Source organism: Staurois parvus, unplaced genomic scaffold, assembly GCF_062004578.1.
Source record: "Staurois parvus isolate SC_StPar_1 unplaced genomic scaffold, SC_StPar_1.0 ptg000114l, whole genome shotgun sequence".
Lineage (NCBI taxonomy): Eukaryota > Metazoa > Chordata > Amphibia > Anura > Ranidae > Staurois > Staurois parvus.
This window is the reverse complement of record NW_028317910.1, coordinates 5,278,167-5,290,007: the sequence shown is the minus strand read 5'-3', so window position 1 is coordinate 5,290,007 and position 11,841 is coordinate 5,278,167.

Below are 11,841 nucleotides of genomic sequence, written 5' to 3'. Positions count from 1 at the left end.
GTTCAGAAGTGTCCCGTGTACATGGGGACTAAATGTTGTACTTTGAACTGATATGTAGGAGACAGGGTTGCAGATAAACAGGTACAAGTTATGTAGAAGGATTTGTTTCATCTGTGTATCAGCTAAGTGCCAGTGATTTCAGTGGGTATATGTACTGTAAGCATTTACAACCACTTTAAAGAGGTTCTAAAGCTAAAACTTTCTTTTACATAAATGCATTCCTTGCATTAGGGTAAAAGGCATTTTAGCACTTTTTTTGCCCCACCCCAACTCGAGTCCTTTCTTGATTCAGCGCTTCTTCGGACGTAGTTCTTCACTCCCCTCTTCTTATGCTACTTTCACACGGAGGAGTTTTTGAAGTGTTTTTGTATTAAAAAAAGCGCATGAAAAGCCCAAGAAAAATGCTTCCCTATGTATGTGAATGTATATCTATGTATGTTTTCACACTGAGGTGTTGCACTTGCGGTACGGTGTAAAAACTCCTGCTTGCAGCATCTTTGTGGCATGTTTGGTGGATTAAAAAAGCCTCTTCCCATTGACATCAATGGAAAACCTGAAAAGCACCTCAAAAACGCCTCTGAAAAGCAGTTTTTAAGTCATGTGTCCTTTAAAAAACACTCAGAAAGCACAGTAAATGTTTTTGCAGCAGATCAGTGTGAAAGTAGCCTTAGTTTCACAGAAGACTTGGGCAGCATAGGGAGCCATTTGGTGAACTGATATCAGACTTATTGGGCTTCATAGTATATTCTGTGAACTACAGCACACCCCCAACCTATGTAAAGGAGATGAAGAGGACAGAAGGTGTTTGTTGTCAAAAACAGGAGAGCAGCCTAGGCTGACAATGCTGCTCTTCCATAGGGTGAGTGTTGTTAGCCCTGGACAGGAATGTTTTTCTGGCACAATCATTGAGTCAAAATAAAGGTAAGCTTAAAAGAAAGGAAAACTAATGCAAAAACCATTATCATCAAGACAATAAATAAGAGCAAATCCAATATTTACATTTGTCACCGTGATAGGAATAACAGGGAAACCTTTGAATGTGGAACACTAAGTGAGAACTGAATTCTTAAGCCAGGCATACAAATTTGGCCGTTTCAGCAGTGACTGGCCAAATTTCAATCCACGTATGGGCACTATGGTTGTACATAAGTCAACTGACTGATTGTTTTTTTCCCATTTGATCATTGCTGCAGGCTGTAGCCTGCAACGCTGATCTATGTATTCTGGTAGTGGGGATGTCTCCCTGCTGTCAGAATACAATGACAAAGCAGGAAGGATTCCCCCATTCACCTCAAATGTGTGGATGAGGGAATCGGGTCAGTTTATTTAATTGATAAACTGACCCATCTATGGGGTGCCTTAGCTCCTGCAGGGAACGATGATATTATTATGGCCTTACCAGGTGTCTACTCTGTTATACATCTAATGTAAGCACATATGAGGTTATTATGTGCCAGGCAAATGTCAAAATGAAAGCACATACCGTATATTACCCAGCTGTTCCTACCATTAATCCAGTTCTTTGTGTTTATTTTATACAATACCTCTTGTCCCCGCTATTCAGCCCTGTGACATCTGTTGGCAATTCCTTGTGATATCAGGTAACACAGACCAGCTGGTGCATAGCGACCCCTTTTGACTTACCTGCAGTTATACTACAGGATAGGTCCAAAACATATCTTACTATAAAATTGCCTGAGCGTAAGGCCTTTGCTTGACAAGGGAAACTTGAATTATTGGCAGACAACTAAATACACAGATGAATGAACCATTTTACCTCCTAAAGTTTTATATTTCTGTCCATTAAGTCATGAGATTGACACTGCTTCGCTACACAGCACAATCCTGTCTGGCTGGGTAGAAGACCTGATTTTTCTCTGGGTATACACTAGTGGAATTTTGTTTACCATTTTTTGTAAGAACGTTTCTTCATTTTTCAAATCACTAGTGAGGTCAAATCGATGCTCATTTCCGACCACGGTGACAAGAAAATTCAAAGGAGCAGGATGAAAAATGTTCACAGTATGTGGTTTTTGTTCAGTAAAGTCCATTCATTCCCAAAACTGGTTGCTAAATGCAAAGTCTTGAACTTTTTTTTTTTGAATGACATTCAAATGTTCTGAGAATTTTCATGCCATTTTTCCTAAGAACATTTGTACAAATTTTTGTTTGAAATGCTACTAGTACATACCCAGCTTAAGGCTGTGCCTCTGGCTAAACCTGCTTCAGATGCTTAGGATCTTGGGTGATTTTCTCTTCCAGTAGCATTGCATTGTGCATTGAAAGGACAGGCCACACCACTGCTGTTTTTTTTTTCAAGAAAGCTTACCGTTCCATGAACATTAATATCCTGCTGGACACAGGCCCCCCTCCAACGCGTTTCACCCTAATGGAAGGCTTAATCCTAGAGGCTGTTCTCATGTTCTACATCAGGGATCGCCAACAATGGCACCTGTTAGTGATCCTGAACTGCGGACACTTTCTCCCAGCGGGTGTTATTAGCAGGAAGCCTCATGGCTGCAACCACCCTCCTGTGGGTGGTGCGACTCCCCTGGTGCACACGGGGCCTTTCGCTTTCTTTGCTGTGTACAGGTGCCTCCCGGTCCCACAATAAATACACCTGCTCAGGATGCGACATTTTAAAAGCAACACCACATTGCAGTGTCCCATTCCACCAGTCCAGCTAGACTCCGCCACCTATCTCCCAGTGAGAGAGTGGGTCATGCCGGGAACCAGCGCAGACCCCATGAGCGCACATAATGAACTCTTCCATACCATACGGCTAGGTCCCTATGGTCTCCATCACATAAGTCCAGTCCCTGTTGCTGAGTGGGTCATGCCGGGAACCAGCGCAGACCCCATGAGCTCACATAATGAACTCTTCCATACCATACGGCTAGGTCCCTATGGTCTCCATCAAGTAGGTCCAGTCCCTGTTGCTGAGAACCGACCGTTCAGGGAGTAGGTTGTGAACCACTCTCCTCACTATGCATGAGACCCATTAACCTCTGCCAGTACCACTCTCTCGCTGTCTGACCATCATACCATCCTCCTCATGTGCTCATCACCACTTCACCCCATGCGTGTGCATTGCAGCTCTTTGCAGTAAATCTCTCCATTGGGGCCTTCTATACGCCATTACCACCCTGCTAAGTAACGTCAGACAAGGCATGACAAAGCTTTAAACATTTTACTTGACTAATGCAGCATGAAGAGAAACACAAAATAACAGTTCAACATAAAGTGCAGGATTTCCAAACAAGAGCCTCCTTTACTTCAAAGGTCAGGGTCTCCGGCTGGGTAAGTAAAAAAGAGAAAAAAAAAAAGTGCACTTATGCTGGTACATTTATGTATTTCAGCCCTGTATGCCAGAAAGGATCCAAGAGGACATCCAGGCTCCATGAGGAATCCAGCGAGGGCAGCCTGAGCCAAGCTCGATCTTCCAGATCCAGATACCATTTGAATGGGGCAAGTTGATTTGCCAAAAGACAACGATCCTCACGTTCCCCAAGCCCTAGTCCTCAAAAATGACGGGCATGTGAAGCCACCTCTCTACCGGGCAAGCTAGTTTGCAGAGACTGTTTCAGGGTTATGCAGCGGAAAGGGGTTCAGAGAGCCAGCAGGTTGCAGACCTACTAAAAAATGTGGTCAAAGATTCACTTGCAGAACTTGTAGCAGCTAATCCATCACAACTATCATTACAGCTTCTTCAGGAGGAAGCATCAGATGTGCTACTACCAGGCCCATTCTTGGGAAAACCCTCTCACCCAATAGCGGACTAAACATCTAAACAATCTGTAGAAGAAAATTCCTTGGATGAATCAGATCCTTCAGGCTTTAGCTTTTCCCTGTATCAGCCTTATGTCCAGGCAGTCAAGCTTACCATTGGTTGGGAAGAAACGGATTCCCCACCAAGGAAATCAAAGAGCTACTTCCCATTTCTTAAAAAGTGAATCGCCTTCTTTCCTCTGATGGATGAAATGAGGGACGTCATAGAAGGGGAATGGAAAAGGACAAGGATTTTCTCTCAATCACCTGGGCAAGCTATATCCGCTTTCAGAAGCAGACTCCAGAGTCTTGGATGGTCCACCAGTAGTGGATACAGTGGTGGTCCACTAATGGAGGCATATTAGATGGCTGGAAATGCCTGAAAGCCAGTGATTGCACTGACATCTGTCTCCAATGCTTTGTGAGTATGGATGGACAACATAGAGGTGGCTATCCAGAAGGGAGTTCCCAAGCAAGACATAGTTAAGGTTTTGGATGAGCTCAAGCTCTCGGCTGACTTCATTGGTGAAACAGCTATTGATACAATAAGCTCTTCTGCAAGATCAATGCTGCATGCCGTAATGGCAAGGTGGGGTTATGGTTGAAGCCATGGTTGGCTGACATGGGTGTCCGTTTATGGACCAGCGGTAATAGATCGCTGCTAAGTTCTCCGGCATTCTCCTGTGAATGCAGTTTATGAAGCAGTTCTCCGAATGAAGGGAGAACGGTCTCCAAACGCTGGAGAATGGCCTACAAACTCTGGAAAACGGCTCATTTTACTATAATCTCTCGAGATTATAGTAAAAGATCAGTTTACTAAACAGAGGTAAATTATCTCTGCTTAGTTTTCGGTCCCTCTGATTCTCCAGCTCTGGGCTGGAGAATCTGGAGGGAGAACACAGATCTCCAGAAAAGGGCTGACATGATCTCCTGAGTGTCATAAACTGTGAATGACCAGAGAATAGCTGAGATCTGTTGAATCGCAGCTATTCTCTGTGTCATAAACGGACATCATGGTGTCATAACAACATTGGTTTAAAATCCCTTTTGATGGTAAAGCACTGTTTGGGGAGAGGCTGGAAAAGGCCATTTCCTGTGTTACAGGAGGAAAATTGGGAAAACGGGGAAACGCAGTAATCTAAATCCTCTTCCTGTCTTATAGCTGCTCGTTTTGCCCTTTGCTTAAGATGAGCCGTTCACTGTCCAAACAAGAGCCTCCTCTACTTCAAAGGTCAGGGTCTCCGGTTGGGTAAGTAAAAAAGAGAAAAAAAAAAAGTGCACTTATGCTGGTACATTTATGTATTTCAGCCCTGTATGCCAGAAAGGATCCAAGAGGACATCCAGGCTCCATGAGGAATCCAGCGAGGGCAGCCTGAGCCAAGCTCGATCTTCCAGATCCAGATACCATTTGAATGGGGCAAGTTATTTTGCCAAAAGACAACGATCCTCACGTTCCCCAAGCCCTAGTCCTCAAAAATGACGGGCATTTTGGACTAGGACCTGTTGCCCCAAGACAGAAGACCTAGCTGTACCAGGGGATTTACTTCAAGATTTCAGCAGTTCAAGGGCAAAGATTACAGGCAGTTCAGACAGGGCAGAGACTCAAGGAAGGCCTGGAGAAGCACACAATCAACTTTCAAAAAAAAGTTCAGGACCCACAAACAAAAGGATCTGCCTATCCCGCGGGTCAATTCCAAGTCCTTTTGATGCCAGGCCAGCCCAGGCGATCCCAGTAGGAGCCAGACTGAGGCATTTTGCAAAGATGTCAGGATCCCTGGGTGGTCTCGACAGTTCAGTTCGGACACTTCTGGGCTTTCTCAGACCAGCCACCTTGCGACTTCTTCACCCCCACAAGAATACCAGAGAGTCTTTGAAGAGGGAGGTATTTCTTCAGTTTCTGGATTCCCTAAAGGCACAGCACGCAGTGATACTGGTCCCTCCATCTGAGAGGTTTTTACTCCAACCTATTTCTGGTACCCAAAAGGAATGGCGATTGGAGACCCGTAATAGACCTCAAGAAATTAAACCACTACATACTCTTGGAGAGCTTTAAGATGGTATCACTGCAGACTATTATCCACGCCGATCAACCTGCGGACTGGATGCTGTCAGCGGACCTTCAAGACACATAAGACCCCCCCCAACATCTCGAAATTCCTTCTGAGAAGTCACAACAGTGATAACAGTCCTACCGTACTGGCTGAGACATCCATGGTTTCCTGTAGCAGTGTTTCTCGGTGTTTGCTCACCGATAAAAATCCCACTCATACCTTTTCTTCTGTGTCAGAATCAACACACACATCCAAATCCTCACAAATTGAATCTTCACATATGGTTATTGAAAGGCAGAGGTTCCAGGCCCTAGAATGTTCTTTGGAGGTATTTTGACTCTACTCAAAGCCAGAAAACCCTCTACTCATTAATATGTATGACAAGGTTTGGAACAAGTTTAAAGCCTTTCCAGCTAGCAGGAACTTCAGTCCAGATCTGCTCTCCACTTCTCAGCTTTTGGACTTCCTCCAGGCAGGCCTTAACCTAGGTTTAGGCTTAAAGGTACAGTTGGCCGCAATCTTGGCAGCAACAGACAAGTGGTGGGCCAAAGATTAGCTTGTGGTTCAATTCTTCAAAGGCGTTAAGAAGATTTATTTTATTATTTTATTTATTACAGGTACTAAAATAGCACCGTCAATTTACACAGCGCTTTTACATATATATTGTACATTCACATCAGTCCCTAACCCTCATGGGGCATACAATCTAAGGTTCCTAACTCATATTCATACACACACATTCTAGGGCCAATTTAGACAGGAGCCAATTCACCTACCAGCATATCTTTGGAGAGTGGGAGGAAACCAGAGTACCCAGAGAAAACCCACGCAGGCACAGGGAGAACATGTAAACTCCAGGCAGGATGTGCCATGGCTGGGATTCGAACCAACAACCCTAGTACTGCCAGGCAGAAGTGCTAACCATTTAGCCACTGTGCTGCTCAGAAGATATGTCCATCTGTCAAAAGAGCTTTTCCCACATGGGATCTGTCTGTAGTTCTAGAGGCTTTATCCAACCAACCCTCTTCTCCGTCTGAATCAGCTTCTTTGTGGAATCTGACTCTAAAACTGGATTTTCTAATAGAAGTATCATCTGGTTAAAGAGTGTCGGAACTTCAAGCCCTAGGGGCAGAAGAGGACCACATTACTTTCTACCCAGATAGGGTAGAACTTAGAACACTGCGTGGAATCATTCCGAAGGTCTCTTCATTTTCCAGTCTTTCAGAACCATGGGCTCTGCCAACTTTTTCAGAAACCGAATCGGGTACCCTTCATGAGCTCGACATCGCCAGTGTATTAAGGTGTTATCTTCAAGCTACAGCATCCTTTAGGGATTCTATTTGTCATCCCTTGGGGCAAAAACAAGGGAAAGGAGGCTTCATCAAGAACAATTGCTTCATGGATAGTCAAGTTAATTCATAAGGCGTACAGGGCCAAGGGTTTGGAACCCCCCATTTCAATCAGGGCGCATTCAACCGGGTCTGTCTCCGCTTCATGGGCAGCCAGGGCAAAATGTATCCATGGAGACCATCTGCAGAGCAGCTATGTGGTCGTCCCAACGCACATTTATAAGGCACCACAGAGTGGACCCAGGGGCTCTCTCATCTGTGGAGTTTGGCAGACAAGCTATCAGGGCGGCCGTTGCCTATTCAAACTGATAATCCTCCTACCTTTTAAATAAAACATTTTTTAAGCATGATCCCACCCATTTCAGCTAGTTATTTATCACAGGTATGCTGCCATGGAGGCACCAGGAAAGCAGAAAATTGTACCATACTTACCGTAATTTTCCTTTCCTGATGCCTATCCATGGCACCATACAATCCCGCCCTCGATATTCTATATTACAGAGAATGCTGGGGGTACCTTAATCCTTTCTTTTTACATATTCACTGGTCCTGAGGGAGGAGTCTAAGGCGGAGCTTATCATAGGTATGCTGCCATGGATAGCCACCAGAAAAGGAAAATTATGGTAAGTATGGTACAATTTTCTGTTTTTTCATTTTTGATAGAGGGGAGGAATTAGAACACCTGTCAGTTTTTTGTTCTGTTAACCATTATCGTTGAAAGTGAACGTAACAGAAAATTTTACTTTCAGAGAGGAAATCTTCCAATGGGGGCACTAGTTCTGGTGACCCGAGTGACATTCCAGAATTCCCTCATGTTGGATGTATTTGCTTTCACTTCCTTTTTCAGATATGGGAACAGGAAGTAATGGTAAATCTCTCCCTTGGGGCCTTGCTCTATCCAAAATGAAAAACATAATTTGGGTTTTAGTTCTATTTTAATTCTTTAGGTGTGTTGGCCAGCATTTTGCCATTCAAGTCAACTGAAATCCCAGCACATCATGACTGATAGTGTATGACAATGCATCTTACAGTGTGTGCTTTAAAGCTGGGGAAAATGAGTCCTTAAGGCAAAACTCCTGTCAAAATGTTTTTTTTCCCCATGCAGTGGGGCTGTGCCTGTACTACATGGGTTAACAGCTCGCTATGTCTAGGGGCTCAGGGAAAATGCTGTACTTTCCCCGTCCTCCAAAAAACGGCACTTCCCCAAGTCCAGCATTGGACTGTTTCTGCTGTCCTCATGCCTGGAGCCAGTCTATGGGTGTGAGGACATCAGGAGCAGCTCATTCATATGACTGATAGCGTGCGGGGGGAGGTGGTTGAAGATGGGGGTAGGCAGAGCGGAAGGGACCGGTAATGCACTCGGAGGAATGGCGGATTAGGCAAGTATATCTCCGCTTACCAAACCCCTAGAGGAAAACAAGCAATTAACCCATGCAGTGCAGGCACAGCCCTACTGCATCGGAAACTAACATTTTTGCCCGGAAAGGGAAATATATGGTCACACCATAGTCACATCTGCCCATCCAATATAAGCTTACTTGAAAAATCTCCCTTCATGTTGTGAGTTCTGCCTGTCTGCTGTCCATCTCTTACCACAACGTCCTGGATTCCCTGAATGCTTTCAATTTCTAAGGACAATATATCCCATGGTACCTTCCTGCCTGCAAGCAGTACTGACTCCTCTCAGCATTGCTGTAGAGCAGAAGCAGGCTTTTTATAAAATAACAAACATCATACTTACAGTTATGTTCAAAAGTTTACATACCCTGGCAGAAAATGTGAAATTTTGGCATTGATATAGCATGCCAAAAATGCTCTTTTATTGAAGGATGATGATCATATGAAGCCATTTATTATCAAATAGTTGTTTGGCTCCTTTTTAAATCATAATGATAACAGAAATGGCCCGGATCAAAAGTTTACATACCCTGGAATGTTTGGCCTTGGTACAGACACACACGGGCTAAAATGCCAATTAGAGGTTAATGTTCCAAATCTGTGGCTTTTTAAATTGCAATTAGTGTCAGTGTATAAATAGTCAATGAGTTTGTTAGCTCTTACATGGAAGCACTGACTAGGCTAGATACTGAGCCATGGGGATCAGAAAACAGCTGTCAAAAGTACTGCGTAACAAGGTAATGGAACTTTATAAAGATGGAAAAGGACATAAAAAGATGTCCAAAGCCTTCAATATGCCAATCAGTACTGTTAAATCACCTATTAAGAAGTGGAAGATTCGGGGATCTCCTGATACCAAGCCAAGGTCAGGTACAGGTGAAACTCGAAAAATTAGAATATCGTGCAAAAGTTCATTTATTTCAGTAATGCAACTTAAAAGGTGAAACTAATATATGAGATAGACTCATTACATGCAAAGTAAGATAGTTCAAGCCGTGATTTGTCATAATTGTAATGATTATGGCTTACAGCTCATGAAAACCCCAAATCCACAATCTCAGAAAATTAGAATATTGTGAAAGGTGCAATATTCTAGGCTCAAAGTGTCCCACTCTAATCAGCTAATTAAGCCATAACACCTGCAAAGGGTTCCTGAGCCTTTAAATGGTCTCTCAGTCTGGTTCAGTGGGAATCACAATCATGGGAAAGACTGCTGGCCTGACAGTTGTGCAGAAAACCATCATTGACACCCTCCATAAGGAAGGAAAGCCTCAAAAGGTAATTGCAAAAGAAGTTGGATGTTCCCAAAGTGCTGTATCAAAGCACATTAATAGAAAGTTGTGTGGAAGGGAAAAGTGTGGAAGAAAAAAGGTGCACAAGCAGCAGGGATGATCGCAGCCTGGAGAGGATCGTCAGAAAAAGGCCATTCAAAAGTGTTGGGGACTTTCACAAGGAGTGGACTGAGGCTGGAGTCAGTGCATCAAGAGCTACTACACACAGACGGATCCTGGACATGGGCTTCAAATGTCGTATTCCTCTTTTCAAGCCGCTCCTGAACAACAAGCAACGTCAGAAGCGTCTTACCTGAGCTAAAGAAAAACAGGCCTGGTCTGTTGCTCAGTGGTCCAAAGTCCTCTTTTCTGATGAGAGCAACTTTTGCATCTCATTTGGAAACCAAGGACCCAGAGTATGGAGGAAGAATGGAGAGGCACACACTGCAAGATGCTTGAAGTCCAGTGTGAAGTTTCCACAGTCTGTGTTGATTTGGGGAGCCATGTCATCTGCTGGTGTTGGTCCACTGTGCTTCATTAAGTCCAGGGTCAAAGCAGCCATCTACCAGGAGATTTTGGAGCACTTCATGCTTCCTTCTGCAGACGAGCTTTATGGGGATGCTGACTTCATTTTCCAGCAGGACTTGGCACCTGCCCACACTGCCAAAAGCACCAAAACCTGGTTCAATGACTGTGGGATTACTGTGCTTGATTGGCCAGCAAACTCGCATGACCTGAACCCCATAGAGAATCTATGGGGCATTGCCAAGAGAAAAATGAGAGACATCATAAGACCGAACAATGCAGAAGAGCTGAAGGCCGCTATTGAAGCATCGTGGTTTTCCACAGCACCTCAGCAGTGCCACAGGCTGATAGTTTCCATGCCACGCCACATTGAGGCAGTAATTGCTGCAAAAGGGGCCCAAACTGAGTACATATGCATGCTTCTACTTTTCAGAGGTCCGATATTGTTCTATGTACAATCCTTGTTTTATTGATTGCATGTAATATTCTAATTTTCTGAGATTGTGGATTTGGGGTTTTCATGAGCTGTAAGCCATAATCATCACAATTATGACAATTTATGGCTTGAACTATCTTGCTTTCCATGTACTGAGTCTATCTCATATATTAGTTTCACCTTCTAAGTTGCATTACTGAGATAAATGAACTTTTGCACGATATTCTAATTTTTCAAGTTTAACCTGTAGACCGAGAAAGATTGCAGCCATAACTGACAGAAGAATTGTCCAGGATTCAAAGAAAAACCCACAGGCAACCTCAAAAGAAATACAGGCTGCTCTGGAAAAAGATGGTGTGCTTGTTTTTAAGGAGTACAATACGGTGATACTTGAACAAAAATGAGCTGTTTGGTCGAGGTGCCAGAAAGAAGCGTTTACTGCACCAATGCCACAAAAAAGCCCAGTTACAATATGCTTGACAACACCTTGACATGCCTAACCAGGCCTTTTTGTGTCATTGATGCAGTAAAGGCTTCCTTCTGGCACCTCGACCATGCAGCTAATTTTTGTTCAAGTGTCATCATATTGTGCTCCTTCAAAACAACCACACTGTCTTTTTCCAGAGCAGGTTGTATTTTTCTCGTGGTTACCTATGGGTTTCCCTTTGTATCCCGAACAATTCTTCTGGCAGTTGTGGCTGCAATCTTTCTTGGTCTACCTGACCTTGGCTTGGTATCAAGAGATCCCCGAACTTTCCACTTCCTAATAGGTGATTTAACAGTACTGAATGTACAATATATATGTAAAGCGCTGCATAAATTGACGGCGCTATACAAGTACCTGAAATAAATAAATAAGGCCTTTAAGATGGCTTACAGATGCCTACTGACGGTGTCCTTAAAATGCATTGTACACTTTCAAATGTTTTCAGTGTTTTTACTAGGTCTTAGTTTTGTTATATTCCTTGTGCCATTTATTTGTCCTAGCTTGTAATGATGGGATCTCATATCATAGCTGTTCCTCTATGTTCATGTATTGCTTC